Raw genomic sequence first — 23391 nt, 5'->3', positions numbered from 1 at the left:
TTCCTCCCAAATCTATAGAACAGTTTTGCCTCCATTTATAATTTATTTCAACATTCCAATGCTCCATATAAATTTTAATTTTTTTAAAGATTTTATTTATTTGAGAGAGAGAGAGAGAAAGCATGAGCAAGGGGGAGGGGCAGAGCACGAAGAAGGCTCCCCAGTGACCAGAGAGCCCAATGCAGGGCTCGGAGCCAAAGGCAGACACTTAACTGACTGAACCACCCAGGCACCCCTAAATTTGAATGTTTTAAAACTTTTCGTGCCTAGTTATTTCACTGAATGAGTTTAACAAAATCCTTAACACATGCTCATTTTTATGTCTGTATGTGAATCAGTTTTTACTTTTTTCTGAAAGTCATCTTTTAACATGCTCTATTCTCTAAGCACCATAAGCTATAAGCAAGCACACTGCCTTAAAAGTATCATGTTCTTTTATGCTTCTTTACTTATACACGAACTATTCTTTCTGCCTATAAAGTCTACCCCTTATTCTTAGCCTAAGAGACCTGCTATAGCTTGGATTCCCTCTCATGCTTGGCCCTCCCTCCAAAAACTGTGTATATTCACTGCTACACTGTCCATGTGGGATTACATCATCTCTCCCTCAGTTCTTCTGAAAGAGCAGGAACTGGCTTGTGTCCCAAACACCTAAATGCCTGGTTCATTATAGGCACTGGCTACATGTTTTATGAATGACAAGATGTGCATACTCAAAATGAAAGACTGTTACCAGTATAATGAAACAGTTTAAATTTCTGATTTATAACATGTCATTTAAGGTAAATGTAGTAGTGAGGATGCTTTACCATACCAACATAAATACATTTTGGGGCTTTAATGATAAATGCACAGAATCTAACTACGTAACTGGAAATTATCCTTATATTCCCTGAAAGCATTCTAATTTTCATCTAAAAGTATTACCCAGAAATATTCTATTTTTAATACACATTTTAAGGCTTTAAACCACAAGTAGAAGATATAGCGACTCATGAAAATCTGTATTACCATGAAGTAAATATTAATGGGGAGTATCAAATATATTCTACTTACATTTTTTTAAAGATTTTATTTATTCACATGAGAGAGAGAGACAGAGATAGCACAAGCAGGGGGAGAGGGAGAAGCAGATTCCCCGCTGAGTTGGGAGCCCGACACAGGGCTTGATCCCAGAACGCGGAGATCGTGAACTGAGCCTAAGGCAGATGCTTAACCATCTGAGCCACCCAGGAACCCCATCTACATTACATTTTTATACAAATTTTAAAATGCAACATAAAAGGTTAAGCCTCCGACTGGATTTCGGCTCTGGTCATTATCTTAGCATGGAGTCTACTTGAGATTCTCTCTCTCCCTCTCCCTCCCCCTGCTCTCACATGCTCTCTCTGAAATAAATAAATCTTTAAAAGAGGTGCGACATAAAACAGTATTACCTTCTGAAACTAATTCAGCTGTCCTGCAGACCACAGGGGTTTATAGCAGCATCCCGGACCTCTACCCACTAGATGCCAGTAGCATCCCCTTAATTGTGAAAAACAAAAATGGGTCCAGACATTGCCGAATGTCCCTGGGAGGCCCCAGCTGAGAAACACTGGTCTAGACAAATACAATATGCAACTTTAATTCAGTGTGGATAAGCTCACGATGTAACAAGAGAATCTAAACCATGGAAAAATTAGAAAGACTAACAAGTGAAATCTAAGGAAAGACTCATATGATAACAAGTTAGTAAAATGTTGGTCAGGAAAAAGTATTCCAAGAAATGGAACTGGAGGGTGTTATGCTGAGCGAAATAAGTCAATCAGAGAAAGACATGTATCATATGACCTCACTGACATGAGGAATTCTTAATCTCAGGAAACAAACAGAGGGTTGCTGGAGTTGGGGGTGGGGTGGGAGGGATGGGGTGGCTGGGTGATAGACATTGGGGAGGGTATGTGCTATGGTGAGCGCTGTGAATTGTGCAAGACTGTTGAATCACAGTTCTGTACCTCTGAAACAAATAATGCAATATATGTTAAGAAAAAAAAAAGAAGATAGTAGGAGGGGAAGAATGAAGGGGGGGAAATCGGAGGGGGAGATGAACCATGAGAGATGATGGACTCTGAAAAACTGAGGGTTCTAGAGGGGAGGGGGTTGGGAGGATGGGTTAGCCTGGTGATGGGTATTAAAGAGGGCACGTTCTGCATGGAGCACTGGGTGTTATGCACAAACAATGAATCATGGAACACTACATCAAAAACTAATGATGTAATGTGTGGTGATTAACATAACAAATAAAAAAGTAAAAAAAAAAAAAAAGTATTCCAAGCATATCAATGGCCTAGAGGATAGAGAATATGGTTCCTTTTCTTTTTTTCATAAGGAGCTCCAATTTTCCAAATCATACTTTCTCCAAACTCAGGAAGAATATATGCATATAAATAGAATGGGGACAAAGTCCCCATGCATAAAGTTAGAAAGTTATCTGTATGCTTCTCTCCATTCCCCAGATATACTTAAATCGCACCCCCCCAACATTTCTTTGTACCTAATCCTTGTTAATGGCTAAAGTTATTCCTAGTAACTATTTTTAAGTCTCAGCTGTTGCTGAATCTCATACGTAAGAACTCTGTAACTGTCCTATACAAGACATAATAACCCGCCTGAGCACAGATGAGTGGAAGAGCTGAGAGAAGAGAGATTGAAGCAGCTGTTCAGAATAGAGAGTAATTGAGCAGGAGAGGAGCTAAAAGCAAGGCAGGAGTTTGCAACTGGTTTCATGGTAACATAAAGTATGAAACCTTACAAGAAGTTTTACCACACTCAAACCCCTCCTGGAATAAACAGCTCTAACAGTTTTTTCTCCACTATACTTCATGTATCTTTTTCCCACTATACTTCATGTATCTTCTCTACCACACAATTTACCACAGACTGTCTTCTATTAAAATAACTTGAAGAGCCCTTATGAAATGAGTCTGTAAAGTCGAGAATTCATATTACTTTCTACCCAGTGTGGGCTGTGCTTAATCGAGTTTTCCTGAATTGGACACACAGCTCAAACAAGGTAACTTCTAGACTGTCTTCCATTGTTCCAAGTCTGTAGATGTATTATCTTGGTTTTCCAGTTAAAATACTTCAAATATACTTCTTGTAAAAGAATGCCAAATAAGAGGATTTCCCCCTCCTACTAGCATTCTTTTAAAAATAAAACAATTGGGGTGCCTGGGTGGCTCAGTCGGTAAAGAACCTGCCTTCAGCTCAGGTCATGATCCCACCTCAGGACTTGATCCCTGGGATCAAGTCCCGCATTGGGCTCCCTGCTCAGCAGGGAATCTGCTTCTCCTTCTGCCCTTCACCCTGCTTGTGCGTGCTCTCTCTCTCTCTCTCAGATAAAATCTTTAAAAAAATACATAAAAATAAACAGTAATTACTAGTTTCTAAAACATTTTATACAGCACACTGGTTTAGAGTGTTTTGGTTACTAAAATTCTTGTTAGACAACCGGTCATTATTAACAGCAGAAAAGTGCTACAAATAGTACAAGGTTCTTGGATATAAGATTCATAGTAACAACGTACTTTAACTTAGCAAACTAAGTTATTAAAATCGATTAGATGCCAAAATTAAAGATCCAAAAATCTATGTCAAGAGATAGAGATGACATCTTTTTCAGACAACATCTCTCCCCAAGGTTACATAGGCAATTTACCGTTATATTTATTGAAATAAGTTCTGGATGCCCTGAAGTTGGAAGGAATTCTGAGAAACAATGCAGAAGTTGCTAAGGATTTGTTAAGTGATTCCACACTTCTTGGCTACATTATTTCCTTTTATAAAATGTTTAACAGGGGTGCCTGGGTAGCTCAGTCGGTTAAGCATCTGCCTTCAGCTCGGGTCATGATCCCGGGGTCCTGAGATCGAGCCCTGCATCGGGCTCCCTGCTCAGCGGGGAGTCTGCTTCTCCCTCTCCCTCTGCCTGCCACTCCCACTGCTTGTGCTCTCTATCAAACAAATAAAATCTTTAAAAAAGATAAAATGTTTAACATTATGCTATGTGAAATAAGCTAAAGAAAAAGGACAAATATTATATGATCCCTCTTATATGATAGGTAAAAGTACAACAGTGGTTACTGGGGATTAAGGGGAAATGGGGAGTTATTGTTTAATTAGTATGAAGTTTCAGTAATATGATAATGTGAATGTACTTGATGCCACTGAATTGTACACTTAAAAATGGTTAATATAGCAAATTTTATGTCACACATATTTCACCACAATAAAAAAACTTACAAAAAGACATTAAACCAAAAGTGTTCAATTAAAAAGGCATGGCCTCAATGAATATTCTATCACAATCACCGATCAGAATAATTTACTGTGCAATATTATGTGCACGTCTACATATTTTGAATTTTTTGGTGTGTATTTCTGAATAGGTATACATGCAAATGATAAAAAAAAAGTTTCAAATGAAACAAAAGAGTATACAATGAAAAGCAAGTCTTCTGCCTACATATGACTCTCAATCTCTTGAGAACTAACCACAAGTTCCTTCAATGTGTGGGTATTCATATACATATCCTTTTTAAAAAACTTTATTGAGGTATAATTTACATATAATAGAATGTAAATATTAACCTATAATATACTTCAAAAAATATATAAAACTATGAAATTACTACCACAATCAATATGTATACAACATTTCCATCTCCCCAAAATATTCCCAGTGCCCATTCCTAGCCAATCCCTGCCTCCCATGCCCAGAAATTATGGAACTGCCTTTTCTCCATAAAGATTAGTTTTTCCTACTTTTATGCAAAGAGAATCATGTGATTTGTGCACTTTTATATATGGCTTCTTTTAGCATGTTTCTAAGATTTATCACTATGTTCAGTGTATCAGTACTTCATTCCTTTCTATTACTAAGAAGTATTTCATTGTATGGATATACCATTATTTGTCCATTCACATATATTCCTTTCCTTAACAAAAACACCAAAATATTACACATGCTGATATTCTTTTTTCAACTTTTTTTTTTTAAAGATTTGAGAGAGAGCAAGAGCAGAACTGGGGGGGGGGGAAGCAGAGGCAAAGGGAGAAGGAGACCCCCCACTGAGCAGGGAGCCCGACATGGGACTCAATCCCAGGACTCTGGGATCATGACCTGAGCTGAAGGCAGCCGCTTAACCAACTGAGCCACCTAGGCGCCCTTTTTTCAACTTTTTCATGTGAATTTTTTTTTTTTTAAAGATTTTATTTATTTATTTAACAGAGAGAGAGAGCGAGAGCAGGAACACAAGCAGAGGAGTGGGAGAGGGAGAAGCAGGCTTCCCGCAGAGCAGGGAGCCCGATGCGGGGCTCGATCCCAGGACCCTGGGATCATGACCTGAGCCGAAGGCAGATGCCTAACAACTGAGCCACCCAGGCGCCCCATGTGAATTTTTTTCTTTGAAACTCTCAAAGTTGCAAATACAATCAATAGTGAATCACCCTCGAGTATATTGAGAGTGTTATTGTTATTCACAATACAATAACCAGAATTAGTAAAATAGCACTGACCAATTACTATCATCTAATCCTTAGACTTCATTCAAGTTTCGCAAACTGTTCCAAAATGGTCTTCACATCTATGTCAGAACCAAAAGATGCATTTCATTTCATTGATTCTTAGTCTCCTTCCAAGCTGGAAAGACCAGGAACCTGGCACTCCTGTGTCTCTTTCCTGAGGTCAAATACTCAAACTCAAAGATAAAATTTAAGCCAAAAGACAATAGCAAAGAAGCAATTACAATTCTTCTAAACTCAGGAAAAGCTCTGTAAGTTGAGAAGTGGCCTTCTGTAGGTTCTGGGGCTTGTAGTAGTTCAGGGGCAGACACGTGAGCCCTCACAGCCAGCCTGGAGGTGAGGCTGGGCGGTGGCTACTGGGTAAGACCAGGGACAATAACATGGTAGTAATTTTGTGTACTGCCCTTCAACGTGGGTTTCTCGTTTCTCATTAGATTCAAATTATGAATCTCTGGACTATGACAAAAGTGATGTCATATTTTTTCACTGCACTCTATCAGCAAAGTGGTGATTTGACTCACCACTGGCAATGTTAATTTTGATCAGTTGATTAAGTTGGTGTCTGACAGGCTTCTTCACTATAGTTACTCCTCCATTTGTGGTTAGTAAATATTGGGGGTATGGGGAAAAGACACCTAAATATGCTCATCATAATCAAACTGTCCATGCATTAATTCATTTACTTACAACAGTATGGAAATATGGCTTCCTCTTTTATTCAATAGGTTATGATCTATTAGAATTATCTGCTTTGATGCTCAAGTTGTCCCATCTTGTATGAACAAACAGTATGAATGCCCTTTCAAATTGTTTTCTGTGTCTGACATGTCCCTATCACTCTGAACACTTACACACTTTTAGCACAATAAGATACTCCAGGCTCATTGTCTTCTTTCCCTATTCTAACCCTGAAATCACCCATTCTCCAAGATGTGCTAGTTCCTTTTATTTTTGTATTTTGTATTTTGTTTCCTGCTTTATTGAGGTAATACAATGTGAAACTTTGACATATGTATACATTGTGAAAGGATACCCCCCATCAAGTTAATTAATACATTTATCACCTCACATATTTACTATTCTTTTCCTTCGGTGAGAACATTTAAGTTCTATTTTCTAGCAAATTTCAAATTACACAATGCAGTGAGTTTGGGTTTTTTTTTTTTCTTCTTCTTTTGTTTTTAAAAACAAAATTATTTATTTGAGAGAGCACGCAAGCATAAGCAGTGGGGAGGGACAGAAGGAGAGGAAGCAGCAGGCTCCCCGCTGAGCAGGGAGCCCGATGTGGGGCTCAATCCCAGGACCCTGAGATCATGACCTGAGCTGAAGGCAGACACTTAACCACATGAGCCACAATGCAGTGTTATAACCTATAGTTACCATGTTCATGCATTGTAAGGTTCAAACCTTACAGCTGAAGGTTTATACCCTTTTCCCAACCTCTTCATATTTCCCCAAGCCTCCAGCAACCATCTTTTTACTGTTCCTATGAATTCAAGTTTGTTTTTGTTTTGATTGCACATATAAGTTATACCACACAGCATTTGTCTTTCTTTGGCTTATTTAACTTTGTATAATGCTCTCCAGATTTATTGACATTGTCACAAATTACAATATCTTTTTTTTTTGGCTGAATTCCACTGTGTATATGTATATATACACACCATATTTTCTGTATCCATTCACTATGAACAGACACTTAGGTCGTTCCTATACACTGGCTGTTGTAAATAATGCTGAAACAAGGTTTAATGGAAACCAAAAGAAAGCAGGGGTAGCTATACCTGTATCACACAAAATAGACTTTAAGCCAAAGACTATAATAAAAAACAAAGATGGTCAATATATAATAAAGGGATCATCAAGAAAATAATTATAATTATTTATGCACCTAACAGAGGAACACCTAAATATATAAAATATTAACAAATCTGAACCAGACAACACATTAATAGCAGGGGACTTCAATAACCACCTTCAATAATGGATAGATCATCCAGACCAAAAAAAAAAAAAATCAATAAGGAAACTGAGTCCTTGAGCTATACTTTAGACCAAATAGACCTTAATAAGAACTATATAGAACATTCCATCCAAAAGCAGCAGAATACACATTCTTCTCAAGTGAACATGGAACGTTCTCCATGACAGATCAAACAATAGGTCACAAAACAAATCTTTTAGCAAATTTAAAGACAAATAATGCCAAATATCTTTTCTGACGACAACAGTATGAACTAAAAATCAACAGGAGGAAAGCTGGAAAATTTACAAATATGTGGAAACTAAACCACCAGTGGGTCAAAGAAATCAAAAGGGAAATAAAAAAAATACCTGGAAACAAATGAAAATGGAAACACAACATACCAAAACCTACAGGATGCTGCTAAAGCATTTCTGAGAGGGAAGTTTATAAGGATAAATGAATGAAGAAGTAAGAAAGATCTCAGATACACAACCTAACTTTACACCTCAGGGAATTAGAAAGAGAAGAACAAATTAAGCCCAAAGTTAGCAGAAGGAAGGAAATAATAAAGATCAGAGTGGAAATAAATGGAGACCCTCCTCCCCCCCAATATAGGAAAGATCAATGAAATTAAGAGCTGGTTTTAGAAAAGATAAATAAAATGGACAAATCTTTAATTACAATGCATTTTTTATTGGAGATTTTAATCCATTTACATTTAAAGTAATAATTGACAGGTATGGGTTTACCATTTATTTTGGTTTTTCTTTTTCTTTTTTTTTTTTTTTTTTAAGAGAGGGGGGAGGGGCAGAGGGAGAGGGAAAGTACCTTAACAGGCTCTATGCCCAGCACGGAGCTCCATGCAGGGCTTGATCTCATGACCCTGAGATCACGAACTGAGCCAAAACCATAATGGACTGAGCCACCCAGGTGCCCCTTCCCATTTGTTATTTTGTTAATTGTGTTCTGGTGGTTTTCTAATTCCTGTGTTCCTTTTTTCCTTCTCTTGTTCTCTTTCATTGGTATTTGGTGATTTTCTACAGCAGTATGCTTTGAATTCCTTTCTCTTTACATTTTGTATTTCTATTACAGGTTTTTGTTTTGTGGTTATCACAAGGCTTGCATTAGAACATATTAATCTATTTTAAGCTGATAATAACTTCAAACACATACAAAAGCTTCCTCTCCCCGTATTTTGTTCTGGATGTCACAATCTGCATCTTTTAATATTGTGTGTCCATTAAATTACTGTAGTTACAGGTATTTTTTAATTCTTTTGTCTTTTAACCTTCATAATAGAGTTATAAGTGATTTTACTCACCACCATTACAACATTAGTGTATTCTGAATGTAACTGTATTTACTTTTACCAGTATTATACTTTCATACATTTTCCTGTTACTAACTAGTAACCTTTCATTTCATCTTGAAGAACTCCCTTTAACATTTCTTGTGAGGGTGGGTCTGGTGATGATGAACTCCCTCAGCTTTTGCTTATCTGGAGAAAACTCATTCAATCCTGAATGATAACTTTGCTGGGTAAGGTACATTTGGTTGGAAGGTTTTTTGCTCATCATTCTGAATATATGATTCTTCTCCCCTTTGGTAGAGGTTTCTGCTCAAAAATCTGACAGTCTTAATGGTGGTTGCTTTTTACTTAACAAGCTGCTCTTCTTTTGCTACTTTCAAGATTCATTACTTGTCTTTAACTTTTGACAGTTTAATCATAATGTGTCTTGGTGTGGGTCTCCTTGGATTTATCTTGTTGGTACTTCCTAGGCTTCCTGGATCTGGATGTCTGTTTCTTTTCCCAGTTTAGGAGTTTTCAACTATTATTTCTGTGAATAAGCTTTCTGCTCCTTTCTCTCTTCTCCTTCTGGAATCCCTATAATGTATAATGTATAAACTGGTCTGCTTTGATGGTGGTCTCCCATATCCTATAAGCTACCTTTACTTTTTGAATTTCTTTTTTTTCTGCTCCTCTGGATGAATTCCACTGACCTATCAAGTGTGCTGATTTTTTCTTCCACTTGATCTAGTCTGTTTAGAATGCCTCTACTGAATTTTTTATTTCAGTTATTGTATCCTTCAGCTCTGTGATTTCTTTTTGGTCCTTTATATATTTTCTATGTCCCTGTTGAAATTTTTACTTTAGTCATGCACTGCTTCCTGACTTTGGTGAGAATCTTTATGACTGTTATTTTGAACTCTCAATTAGGCAAATCACCTATTTCTGCTTCATTAAGATCTATTTCTGGATATTTATCTTGGTCTTTTGTTTAGAACATATTCCTCTGTTTCTTCATTTTCTTTGACTGGTTTCAGAGCATTAGATAAAATGTCACCTTTCCCCGTCTTGACATAGTGGTATCATGTAGGAAATGAACCTTGTGAATCAGCCCTGCCCAAGCTCCTAGTTGTCTCTCAAACTTTTGATTGTCTAAGCCTCCTCCTCTGCTCTTAGCAGGTTCCAGTAGTTGAGGGTGTACCAAGACCCATCAGTGTCCCAAAGAGAAGAATCACAGTCAGTACCTAGATGCAGACTGATTAGAAGCTGGATCCTCAGGCAGCAGATGGGAAAGTGTGTAGTTAGGCGCCTTTAGAGAAAAAACTGGAAGATAGGCATATCTGCCTACTCCCTCTATGCTAAGCCTGAGTGTATAGCTCCTACAACCATTAGTAACTGTATCTTTGATACATTATTGTGGGACCTGTGGATACAGCCCCACTGATTATTAGAGCCAGGTGATACAGGGGCCTGTCCTTCAAGTGGCAGCTGAAAAAGCTTGGACACCAGATGTGTGTACGAGCTCCATACTGGTAACTGGATTTTATTACTGGAGCAGGCTAGAGGATAAGAAGGCAGAAAAGGTGCCTGCTGGCTTCCCTGGTCTCTGGGGAAGATCTCAGCCATCCTCTGGATGCCTGCTAAATCATAAGCCTAGCACTCAGCAGCTTTAAGGTATGAAGACAAACCTATTTCAGGGATAGACTAGGAGACAGGCAATTTTGCCTCATTCTTCTGTGCTGAACCCCAGAGGGATAGCCAGTTAAGAACTGCTTCTTTGAAAAAAAAAAAAAAGAAAAGAAAAGAACTGCTTCTTTGTTTGCTAGTCTCATGAATGGAAACTCCTTTGACTATCAGACCTAGGCAATCTGGGTCCTGTTCCTCAGGTGCATCTGCAAAACCTAGGGTGCAGATATGCACACAATCTCCTTCTAGGAAGATACTGGTGACTTGGAGTGGGGTAGAGGGAGAGGGTGCGTAAGGTGTCCTCTAGCTTCCATGGTCTCTGGGGAGGATCCCAGCCAGCCCCTAGTGCCTACTAAATTAGAAGCTTGGCCCTCAGTTAGCAACTTTTATTTTTAATTTTTATTAACTTTTACTGAAAACTGCACTGAATGCTAAACACCCACCTTTACAATAAACAGACACAGTAGTGGTAACTCACATTAAAACATAACACTTCCAATAGTCATTTTTCTGTTTGGGACAGTTTTAAAAGTTTTTTTTAGGTAGCAAATTTTAAAGAGTACAAATAAATCTCACACACCCATTAAGAACTGCTTCTCTGTTCACTATAGTCTTGTGGGTCTCATGGATACAAGGCTTGCTGGCTTTCACAGCTGGGCATTTTAGGTGGTTGTCCCTCTAGAGGGAGTCTTAAAAATTGTGGTGCTAGATGTGAGGGCCAAATCTTTTAATCCTCAGGTAGAGGCTGGGAGTTGGGGATACTCTCCCAATTGTATTATGCTGTTTGGGGGATGTGAGTTATGATGAAACTGTGTCTCAATCTTTTCTTTTTTTTTTTTTTAAGATTTATTTATTTACTTGAGAGAAAGAGCACACATGCATGCGCTTGGGGGAGAGGGGGAGAGGGAAAGAATCTTCAAGCAGACTCCCCACTGAGTGCAGAGCCCCACACAGGGCTCAATCTCACGACCCACGAGATCATGACCTGAGCCAAGACCAAGAGTCCACACTCAACTGACTGAGCCACCTGGATGCCCCCTTTCCTATTTCAGTGTATTTTCTCATCTATCTGATGTGTAGTACTTGCTTAGCTAGTTTTCAGATCTTATTCAGAGAGAAGTGTTCCCTGTATAGATGCACATTTATTTAGTAGTGTGTCCACGGGAGGAAGGGAGCCTCCTATATCACCATCTTGGTCAACTCCCACCCCCCGGTTCATTTTAGCAGACAATGGTCTTAGGAAGCAAGATCTGGATGTTAGGTGTTTTCACTGCTATTAGGGTCACTGCTCCAACATCTCTAGATGATAAAGCCAAAAAATGTATGTATGTATGTATAAGGACCTACATGTATCTGTGTTTACCTACATACGCACACATATTCATGCATATCCACACTTATATCTACATTTCTGTATCAATCTATATATATTAAAAATTATGAATTTATTCCCATACCTTTAATGTCAATTCAATACTACAGACTTTAATCTACTTTTCTCCTTTTCTAGAAATTAGCATAACTCCCTAACGCTGAGAAATGTGGCACACCACAATTCTCAATACATTTTTAAATATGATCAATTCCACTCTATGTAATCAATCTTTGTATTAGTTTCTAAGGCTGTTGTAACAAATTATCATAAATTGGATGAAAACAACACTATCTCACAGTTTTGAAAGCCCTAAGTTCAGTATCACTTTCATGGGCTGAAATCAAGGTGTTGGCAGGGCAGCACTCCACCCAAAGGCTCTAAGGGAAAGCCTGTTCATTGCTTCTTCCAGTTTCTGGGGCCACTGGAATTCCTTGGTCTGCTCATGCCAATCTCTATCTTGATCTTCACATCATCTTCTCCTCTTGTGTGTGTCCTCTTTTAAGGACACTTAACAGCATTTAGGGCCCAACCAGATAATCCAAGATTATCTCATCAAAAGATCCTTACCTGCTCACATACAAGGTTCTGAGAATTAGGACCTCAATGCTTGTGGCTATCACTCAGCCCATTACAATCTCCTATCAGTGACACCCAGCTGCCCTACACAGATGGGCTCTCATATTATTTAGGTTCTAACACACCAAGCCATCATAATGCCCACCCTGCTTGGGCTCCTATACCTCATGCCAGGCCACTCTTCCAGAGATGCCTCCTTACACCATTTGAGCTCTGAAACTCCATGCCAGGCCACCTTTATGTACAGATACCTTTCCTCAATCTGCTTCAGCTGCAGCACTCTTCACAGAGCCATCTTTCCATTCTGACACCCTCATCTTGCTGCTTAGGCTGATATTCAATGCTGGGCTATCCTCCTGTGCAGATGGCTCTCTTCACCCCACTTCTGACCTGACATCCTGCACTTGGGCACCTTTCAACAGAAACACCTTCTTCAGACACCTGGGTGGCTCAGCTGGTTAAGTGACTGCCTTCGGCTCAGGTCATAATCCCAGGGTCCTGGGATCGAGCCCCGCATCGGGCTCCCTGCTCAGCGGGAAGCCTGCTTCTCCCTCTCCCACTCCGCCTGCTTGTGTTCCCTCTCTCACTGAGTCTCTGTCAAATAAATAAAATCTTAAAAAAAAAAAAAAGAAAATTCTTAGACCACAGTTCTTTACCCAAGAACTTTTAGGTACCGTTATAGTTTCTGTGTTCAACGCTGATGTGAAGGACTCTGAAGTCAGGCTGCACACATAATTGTGGCTTTATATCTAATGTAATTTACTAGGACATATCTAACAATACTTCTTTATCAATTTTTGCCTAGGATACATTCTCGCCTTCCAATTAAACCTGTAGACTTAATTCTATTTGCTTCTTTCTAAAAATGTTTACCATTTTCTTTCTTGTTCCATTATTTGGTTATCCTCTTAAGGGACACCAATTATAAGTACGTTGAGTCCTCTTTAGCTACTATTTTCTAATACTTCAAATATTTTTATCCACTTCCATTTTGCTTAGTTTTTAACTCAGTCCTGATCTCCATGTCCTTTACAACTTTTCAGCAATGCATAGCATACTTTTTACTATTTTCAGTGAGGTCTTCACTTTCAGAATTTTTCTCTTCTCCTTAACTTGAATTCTGCCTGCTCACGTGTACTTTGTTATTATTTCTTACTTTACTCCTAATATTTCTGCTTTATGATCTTATTTTATATAAGTTCCTTAACTTTTTAATAAATTCTTTGAAATTGTGCAGAAAAAATGTTGTGGTCTGTTTTTTTTCATCTGCCTTTTGTTTTTCTTGTTTGCTCATTAATTTTCTGGAATATTTGTGTATAATACTGTGCAGTTGCTTTTTTAATATTACATCATTGAGTGAGTGCTTCCTGAGTCAATTATTTGGCTGCAGTGTTAGAACAGTATTCTAGACTAACAGGAAGTCTCACTGATTTGCAGTTAAGCCTCATATTATGTGCGTGTGAGAGCAAGAAATTACTCATTTACTAAACAAAGATTACCAGTTGCTAGACTGCTAATTAAAATCCTGTCTTGCAGGAGTAACATCTTTAGTGCATTTGCATGGCCTCTGTTGGGGCCCTTACCTCCTTTGTGTCTCCAGAATATTAGATAGACAGGTTCCCACAACCAACTTGAATACCCCACTCTTACTTATTATTCCAAAAGAATCCCTGGTTTTGTCCTTCAGATTACACCAACTACTTTGAAAACTATGTGCTTTGCTGGTCCACTAATGTTTACACCAAGAAATCTTAGAATCCATTCTTAATGACTCCTACTGTATTTAGCAGCTCTTCTGTTTCTTTTTTATTGTATTGTAAAGGTTTCCTATTTTTTTAAAAGTTGGAAGGATTCTGTTTCTCATGTTCTTTATAGTTTTCAGTTGGTTGTATAGAGGAGAAGCAGCAAAGACATCTTTACCATCTAAAGAAGACAAGTCTTCTGGATTATACACACACACCCACATGTGTGGATTTTTTTAAGAAAAAAAAACGCTTTAATTAAAAGAGTAATATAAATATTGAATCATTATGATATACCACTGGAACTAATGTTATATGACAACTGTATCTCAATTAAAAGAAAGTAAACAACTCAAGTCTCTGGCACAAGTACATCACAGCATAGGCCTCTCTAATGGGTTGTGATTTTAAAATCAAGTCAGCTCCCACTCTCTCGTATACTGCCAGCTGGTAAAGAAAATCAGCCGGATTGAGGAAGCAAAATTTCTGTTTCAGCAGCAAGGAGCAAGGAGGTCCTCAGGAGGTTAAAGCTACCATATTACCAAATAAGGTAATCTCTTCCACTTCCTCTTAACTATTTCTTTTGGAATTTGCCACCATATCACCAAATAACAAGCTTACAGTACTACTTCACACCTTCTCAGTTTTACACATTATCTCTGATTTACTCCTGTCTTCAAGAAGCCAGAGATATGTATATATACATATAAGCATGTAAAAATTATATGCACATATACACTTCTGTCCCCTTTTCTCTAATACAGCTAAATCACAATTTTATTATGATCAATATTCAGGCATGTGCACCGTTACATAAATGATATTCATATCTGGGCCATGGAAAACTTTGCAAACATGGAAATAACTTTTAGATTTATTCTGAAGTTAATCACTGTCTTACAATTCAACCCCAAATCCTTTGCCAATCCTCTAAACCTCTTACTACATTAAACACAATAGCTATTGTATTAATTTTATTGGTGACAACAGGTCTTATATCTAATCTACTTCAAGACTTTCCCCTTAGAGCCTTGTGACTTTCTCTAAGCTGGACTTGTCCTTCATGTACAGTGCTGAGTTACTATCTGGTGATCTCACTGCAGGGTGGTGAGATCAAGCTCCATGTCAGGCTCTGTGTTCAGCACAGTCTGCTTATCCCTCTCCCTCTGCTCCTCCTATTGCTCGCTCTCTTTCAAATAAATAAAATCTAAAAAAATTCCACATTTGAGTGAAATCATGTGGTATTTGTCTATCCTGACTGAATGACTTCACTTAGCATTATACCCTCTAGATCCTTCCATGCTTGTTGCAAATGGCAAGGGCCCATTCCTTTTTATTGCTAAGTAATATTCCAGTGTGTGTCTCTGGGTGTGTATAAAACCGCATCTTCTTTATCCATTTCATCTATCAATGGGCACAGGCTGCTTCCCTAGTTTGGCTCTTGTAAATAATGCTGCAATAAACACAGGGGTGAACATATCTTTTTGAATTAGTGTTTTCCTTTTCTTTAGGTAAATACCCAGTAGTGGAATTACTACATCATATAACTCTATTTTTAATTTTTTGAAGAACTGCCATACTGCTTTCCACAGTGCCTGCACCAGTTTGCATTCCAACCAGGAGTGTACAAGAGTTCCTTTTTCTCCACATCCTCACCAACACTTGTCTCATGTGTTTTTGATTTCAGCCATTCTGACAGATGTGAGGAGACATCTCATTGTGGTTTTGATTTGCATTTCCCTAATACTGAGCATCTTTTCAAGTGTCTGTTGGCCATCTGGATGTCTTCTTTGGAGAAATGTCTGTTCATGTTTTCTGCCCATTTTTAACTGAATTATTATTTTTTTAGATGTTGAACTGTATACGTTCTTCACATATTTTGGATACTAACTCCTTATCAGATACGTCATTTGCAAATATCTTCTCCCATTCAGTAAGTTGTGTTTTTTGTTTTGTTGTTTCCCTTGCAGTGCAGAATCTTTTAATTTTGATGTAGGCTCAACAGTTCATTTTTGCTTTTGTTTCCCTTGCCTCAGAGGACCTATTCACAAAAATGTTGCTACAGTTGATGTCAGAGAAATTACTGCCTGTACTCTCTTCTAGGATTTTTATGGTTTCGGGTCTCACAGTTAATTCTTTAATCCATTTTGAATTTATTTTTGTGTATAACCTAACAAAGTGGTCCAGTATCATTCTTCTACATGTAGCTATCCACTTTTCCCAACACCATTTGTTGAAGAGACCGTCTTTTTCCCATTGCATATTATTGCCTCCTTTGTCAAAGATTAATTCACCATATAATTGTGAGTTTACATCTGGGCTCTCTATTCTGTTCCACTAATCTATGTGTCTATTTTTGTGTTAGTACCATAGTGCTTTGATTCCTACAGGTTTTTAGTATACCTTGAAATCTGGGATTCTGATACCTCCAGTTTTGTTCTTTTTCAAGACTGTTTTGGCTATTCAGGATCTTCTGTAGTTCCAACCAAATTTTAGGATTTTTAAGAAGAGTTAATACCTATTAATAATTTAACGATTTCTTTTCTTACTCTGTGAAAAATGCTATTAGTATTTTGATAGGGATTGTGTTAAGTCAATAGATTGCTCTGGGTATTATGGCCATTTTAATATTTGTTCTCCTCATCCATGACCATGGAATATCTTCTCATTTGTTTGGGTCATCTTCAGTTTCTTTCATCAATGTTTTTTTTTTTTTTAAAGATTTTATTTATTTATTTATTTGAGAGAGAGAGAGAAAGCATGAGAGGGGAGAGGGTCAGAGGGAGAAGCAGGCTGCCCGCTGAGCTGGGAGCCTGATGTGGGACTCGATCCCAGGACTCTGGGATCATGACCTGAGCTGAAGGCAGTTGCTTAACCGACTGAGCCACCCAGGCGCCCCCCTCATCAATGTTTTATATAGTTTTCAGAACACATGCCTGTCCCCTCCTTGATTAAGTTTATCCCTAGGTATTATTTTTGGTGCAACTGTAAATGGAATAGTTTTCTTAATTTTTCTGCTACTTCATTATTAGTGTATAGAAATGCAACAGATTTCTGTGTATCGATTTTGTACCCTTCAACCTTACTGAATTCATGTTATCATTTCTAGTAGTTTTCTGGTAGAGTCTTCAGAGTTCTATATATAGTATCATGTCATCTGCAAATAGTGAAAGCTTTATTTCTTCCTTATCAATGTGGATGCTTTCTCTCTTTCTTGTCTGATTGCTTGTGCCTATGACTTCCAGTACTATGTTGATATGACTTCCAGTACTATGTTGAATAAAAGTGGTGAGAGTGGACAACATTGTCTTGTTCTTGATCTTAAGGGAAAGCTCTTAATTTTTCAGCATTGAGTAATGTTGGCTGTGCATTTTTCAGACCTGGCCTTCATTCTCAACATATTGAGGTATGTTCCCTCTACATTTTTTTTTGAGGGATTTATCATGAATGGATGTTGTACTTGGTCAAATGCTTTTTCTGCATCTACTGAAATGATCCTATAGTTTTGTTTTGTTTTTTTTTTTCCATTCCCTTGTTGATATGATACATCATACTGACTGATTTGGGAATCCTGAACCACCCTTTCATCATAGGAATAAATTCCATTCGATCATGGTGAATTTTTTTTTTAATGTATTCTTGAATGCAGTTTGCTAATACTTTGTTGAGGATTTCTGCATCTATGTTCATCAGGGATATTGGCCTCTAATTCTCTCTTTTTTGTAGTGTGTTTATCTGGTTTTGGTATCAGGGTAATACTGACCTCATAGAATGAATTCAGAAGTTTTCCTTCCTCTTCTGTTTTTCAGAATAGTTTGAGAAGAACAGGTATTAGCTCTTCTTTAAATATTTGGTAGAATTTACCAGTGAAGCCATCTGGTCCTGGACTTTTCTTTGTTGGGAACTTTTTGATTACTGATTCAGTTTCATTGCTGGTATTTGATCTGTTCAAATATTCTATTTCTTTCTGCTTCAGTTTTGGTAGTTTCTATGTTTCTAGGAATATATCCATTTCTTCTAGATTGTCCCAATCTTTTGGCATATAATTTTACATAACATTCTCATAATCCTTTCTATTTCTGTGGTGTTATTTCTCCTCTTTCATTTCTGATTGTTTGAGTCCCTTTTCTCTCTTTTTTGATGAGTCTGGCTAATGGTGTATCAATTCTGTTATCTTTTCTAAGACCCAGCTCCTGGATTCATTAATCTCTTCATTTTTTTTTTTTTAGTTTCTATTTCATGTATTTCTGCTTTAATCTTTATTATTTCCTTTCTTCTACTATTTTGGGGTTTTGTTTGTTCTAACTCCTTTAGGTGTAAGGTTAGGTTGTTTGAGATTTTTCTTGCTTCTTGAGGTAGGCCTGTATTGCTATCAACTTCTCTCTTAAAACCACTTTTGTAGCATCCAAAAGATTTTGGACTGTTGTTTTCATTTTTCTCCATGTATTATTTCCTCTTTGATTTCTTGATTGATCCACTCATTGTTTAATAGCATGTTATTTAACCTCCATGTATTTGTGTTCTTTCCAGATCTTTTTCTTGTGGTTGATTTCCAGTTTCATAGCACTGTGGTTGGAAAAGATGCATGGTGTGACTTTGATCTTTCTGAATTTGTTGAGATTTGTATTGTGGCCTACCTTGATCTATTCTGGAGAATGTTCCATGTGCACCTGAAAAGAATGTGCATTCTGGGGTGCCTGGGTGGCTCAGTAGGTTAAGCATTTGCCTTCAGCTTCAGGTCATGATCTCAGGGTCTTGGGATCAAGCCCCGTGTCAGGCTGCCTGCTCACCCGGGAGCCTGCTTCTCCCTTTCCTCCCCTCCCTGCTCACTCACTCTCTCTCAAATAAATAAATCTTTAGAGGGAAAAAAAAAGGAAAAGGAAAAGGATGTGCATTCTGCCGATTTAGGAATGTTCCAACTAAGTGTCATTCAAAGCCACTGTTTTCTTGTTGACTTTCTTTTGGATGATCTATCCATTGATGTGAAGTGTTAAAGTCCCCTACGATTATTATAGTACTATTGATTACTTCCTTTATGTTTGTTAAAAGCTGCTTTATGTTTTTGGTGCATAAATATTTACAATTGTTGTCTCTTCTTGTTGGATTGTTCCTTTTATGATTGTGTAGTATCCTTCTTTGGCTCTTGTTACAGTATTTTTTTAAAAAGTCTACTTTGTTTCATTTAAGTACTGCTATACACTGGCTTTCTTTTCACTTCCATTTGCATTTTAAGTGTTTTTCTATCTCTTCACTTTTAATTTGCATGTGTCCCCTTTTAGGTCTGAAACAAGTCTCTTGTAGGCAGCATATAGACGGATCTTGTTTTTTTATCCATTCCACCATCCTATGTCTTTTGATTGGTGCATTTAGTCCATTTACATTCAAAGTAACAATTGATAGGCATGTACTTACTGACATTTTGTTACTTGCTTTCTGGCTGGTTTTCTAATTCTCTGTTCTCTTGCTTTCTTCTCTCACAGTTTGTTGGCTTTCTTTGGTGAAGCTTTCTTTCCTCTATTATTTCTTGGAATAGTTTGATATATTTGGATTCCCTTCTCTTTATTTTTTGTATATCTATCACTTTTTGATTTGTGGTTACCATCAGGTTTACATATAACAACATATGTATACAGCAGTCCATATTAATTTGATGGTTGCTTAAGTTTGAAGCCATTCTGAAAGCACTAAATTTTTACTCCTCTCCCCCACATTTTAGGTATGTAGTGTCCTACTTTACATCTTTTTATTTTGTGAAACCCTTGACTAATTTCTAAAGATATACGTATTTTATAGCTTTTGTGCTTCCCACTTTTCTTACTCCTGCTTATGGTCTTTCCTTCCCATTCAGACTCCCCTTTAACATTTCTTATAGAACTGGCTTAGCAGTGATGAATTCCTTTAACTTTTGTTTGTCTGGGAAACTCTCTCTCCTATTCTGAATGACAGCCTTGCTGGATAGATTTGGTTGCAGGTTTTTTTCTGTTAGCACTCTGAATATATCATGCCATGCCTTCTGGCCTGCAAAGTTCCTGCTGAAAAATCAGCTGATAGCCTTATCAGACTTCCCTTGTATATAACTGTCTTCTTTTGTTTTGCTGCTTTATAAATCCTCTTTAGCCCTACTTTTTGCCATTTTAATTACTATGTGTTTTGGTGTGGATCTCCTCAGGTTGATTTTGTTGGGGAATCTTTGTGCTTCCTGGATCTGGATTTGTTTCCTTCCATAGATTCAAGAAGTTTTCCACTATTATTTCTTTAAATAAATTTTCTGCCCCCTTTTTGCTCTCTTCTCTTTCTGGGATCCCTATAATGTGAATGTTGTTACACTTCACAGTATTGCTAAGTTCCCTTAATCTATTCTTTTTTATTGTTCTTTTTTTCTTTCTCCTGTTTGTTTTAATTGCTTTCCATTATTCTGTTCACCAGGTCACTGCATCTGTTCTTCTGCTTCCTCTAGTCTACTATTCATTCCCTTTAGTGTATTTTTAATTTTAATTATTGAGTTCTTCAACTCCAATAGGTTCTTTTCTGTATTACATCTCTTTGTTGAGGATCTCGATGAGATTTATCACTCTTTTCTCAAGTTCAGTGAGTATCTTTATGACCATTACTTTGAATTCCCTATCAGGCATATTACTTACACCTCAGTTTCATTTAGGTCTCTTGCTGTGATTGTGTCCTCTTCTTTCATTTGGGACATATTTCTGTCTCCTCATTTTGTCTAAGTCTCTGTGTCTGTTTCTTTGTGTTAGGAAAGTCAGCTTTGTCTCCTGCTCTTGAAAGTAGTGGCCTTATAAGGGTGCCTGAGCGGCAGTCAGTTGGGTGTCTGACTCTTGGTTTTGTCTCAAGTCGTGATCTCAGGGACGTGAGATTGAGCCATGCGTTGGGCTCCACCTCAGTGCAGAGTCTGTTTAAGGTTCTCTCCCCTCGCCGCTTATCCCCCAAAATAAATAAATAAATCTAAAAAAAAAAAAAAAAAAGTAGTGGCCTCATGAAGAAGAGGCTCTGTGGTGGCCTGCAGTACAATGTCTCCTGTTCACCAGAACCTGGTGCTTCAGGGTATCTCCTATGTGTGTTGTGTGCACCCTACTGTTGTGACTGAGCCATGTTTTCCTTCAGTCCAGTCATCTGCAATGGCTCTCTTTGCCTGCTGTGGGCAAAGTTTGGTCCCTGTGTTATTTGTGGGCTAGTCTGGTGCTGCCTTGGGCTTGAGTTGGGTCAGACTAGGCATTTGCCAGAGCCGTGGTCACACAGTACTACAGGCTGCTTTCCCTGTGTCATCAACTGAGCACTGTGTTGGTGGGCAGGGCCTGTAGTCAGACCCTGTGTGTGCCCCCAACGCATTGTGGGGCTGCAGTTGGTTCAGGGTGTGTGGTTTCCTGCCCTCTCCCCAGGGTAAGAGTCACTTTGAGGGGCACTGATCCCTGCTGGGGATGCTTGCACACTGCCATGCTTGCAGTGCCACTTTGGATGAACTCCAGTTGAGGATGTGTCAGAGGGGGCAGGTCTGTGAGGGAATGCAAGGAGGGGCATGCAGTGTTAGCAAAGTTTGTGCCAGTCTGCTGTGGCAGGGTAATGTAGAGGCTTTGTGAAAACTCCTGCAGTGGTTGTGTTGGAGGGGGCAGGTCTGAAGAGCATGGGGATGGGATGTGCTGTTGGTGAGCTATGTGAAGAGTGTGCAGCACTAGTTCCACAGGCATCTGTTTCTAACTGGGTAGGCAGGGAGGGAAATGGCACCCACCAGCTCTTGTTTTTAGAGAAGTCTCCTACAGATCCCTGCCCCTGCAGCACACTTGAGTCCAGCAAATAAATTCTGTTCTGCTTCTAATTCAAGATCAGAAACCATCCCCCCAACCAAATAAATTTTCCAACTGCTGTTTCTATGCTGTATTTCAGCAGGGTTGTTATGCTGTCTCTTGAAGGGCAGGGACTCAGTTTCCTACTGCCCTCTAGCTCAGAGCGGAGCCTGATGACTTTTAAAGTTCTGGGCATTAAGCCCCACTGGTTTTAAGAACCCAAGAAGCTAAACCCCTCTGGTTTTCAAAGCCGAATGTTATGGGGATTCGTCTTCCCAGAGTAGGTCCTTCATGCCTCCATGTGGGGTCTGCTCCTCTCCCCTCTCTGTATCCTCAGTGTTCCTCACTCCCGCAGACAGCCCCAAGGGTCCATTTAGCTTCTGACCATGCCTCTGCCCTTCCTACCCTCTTCCAGTGTGGCCTCTTCTCTATATTTAGCTGTGGAGAGTCTGGTCTGCCAGTCTTCACATCATTTTCTGGGTTATTTACACTGATGTGGGTGTTATAAAGTGTTATCTGTGAAATGAGGTGAGCCTAGGATCCTCCTACTCTGCCATCTTCCCCAGAATCCCCTTAGTCCCTTGTTTTAATGGAGCATATATACCAGTAGTATCTTTGAAAGCTTTTGGGAGATTAATTTTGAGACTTTAAATACTTAACAATTTCTTTCTTCACAATTAAATGATAGTTTGAAACTAGGATTCAAGATTAGAAACCATCCCCCCACCCAAATTCTGAAAACACTGCTCATCTTCTTTTAATCACAACTCTGAGATATAATTAACATACCATATAATCCATCTATTAAAAGTGTACAATTTAGAGAATATAAACATTTCATTATAATGAGTTTTAAGAATCACAGTTGCTACTTATTAGCTAAAATGTTAACTCAGGGAGTACCTGGGTGGCTTAGTGGGTTAAGTGTCTGCCTCTGGCTCAGGTCATGATCCCAGAGTCCTGGGATCAAGCCCTGCGTCAGGTGCCCTGCTCAGTGGAAAGCCTGCTTCTCCTTCTCCCTCTGCCCCTCCCCCCCATTCATGCTCTCTATCGCAAATAAATAAAATCTTTAAAAAAGAAATAAAAATAGGGGTGCCTGGGTGGCTCAGTCATCAAGCGTCTGCCTTTGGCTCAGGTCATGATCACAGGGTCCTGGGATCGAGCTCCGCATCGGGCTCCCTGCTCAGCGGGAAGCCTGCTTCTCCCTCTCCCACTCCCCCTGCTGTGTTCCCTCTCTCGCTCTTGCTGTCTTTCTTTCAAATAAATAAATATTAAAAAAAATAAAAATAAAATGTTAACTCAGCTGCAACTTTTACAACAAAGGCACATTATTCCTTTCATTTTAAGAAATATTTCATAAATAAAATCTACTGTCAATAATGTGCCAAGCACCACAGAGATAC

The 23391-nt window shown here is 38.6% G+C and overlaps 1 protein-coding gene across 5 annotated transcripts in view; it reads right to left on the bottom strand.

Annotated features, from left to right (window-relative positions):
• NAA35 (N-alpha-acetyltransferase 35, NatC auxiliary subunit) overlaps positions 1-23391 on the bottom strand; it is a 94755-nt gene that overhangs the window by 33646 nt on the left and 37718 nt on the right. The window lies entirely within an intron of this gene.

Source organism: Mirounga angustirostris, unplaced genomic scaffold (assembly GCF_029215605.1).
Source record: "Mirounga angustirostris isolate CCGP_5_RB_7025 unplaced genomic scaffold, mMirAng1.0.hap1 SCAF_15, whole genome shotgun sequence".
NCBI classification, from domain to species: Eukaryota; Metazoa; Chordata; class Mammalia; order Carnivora; family Phocidae; genus Mirounga; species Mirounga angustirostris.
This window is presented reverse-complemented; position numbering and strand designations above follow the sequence as displayed.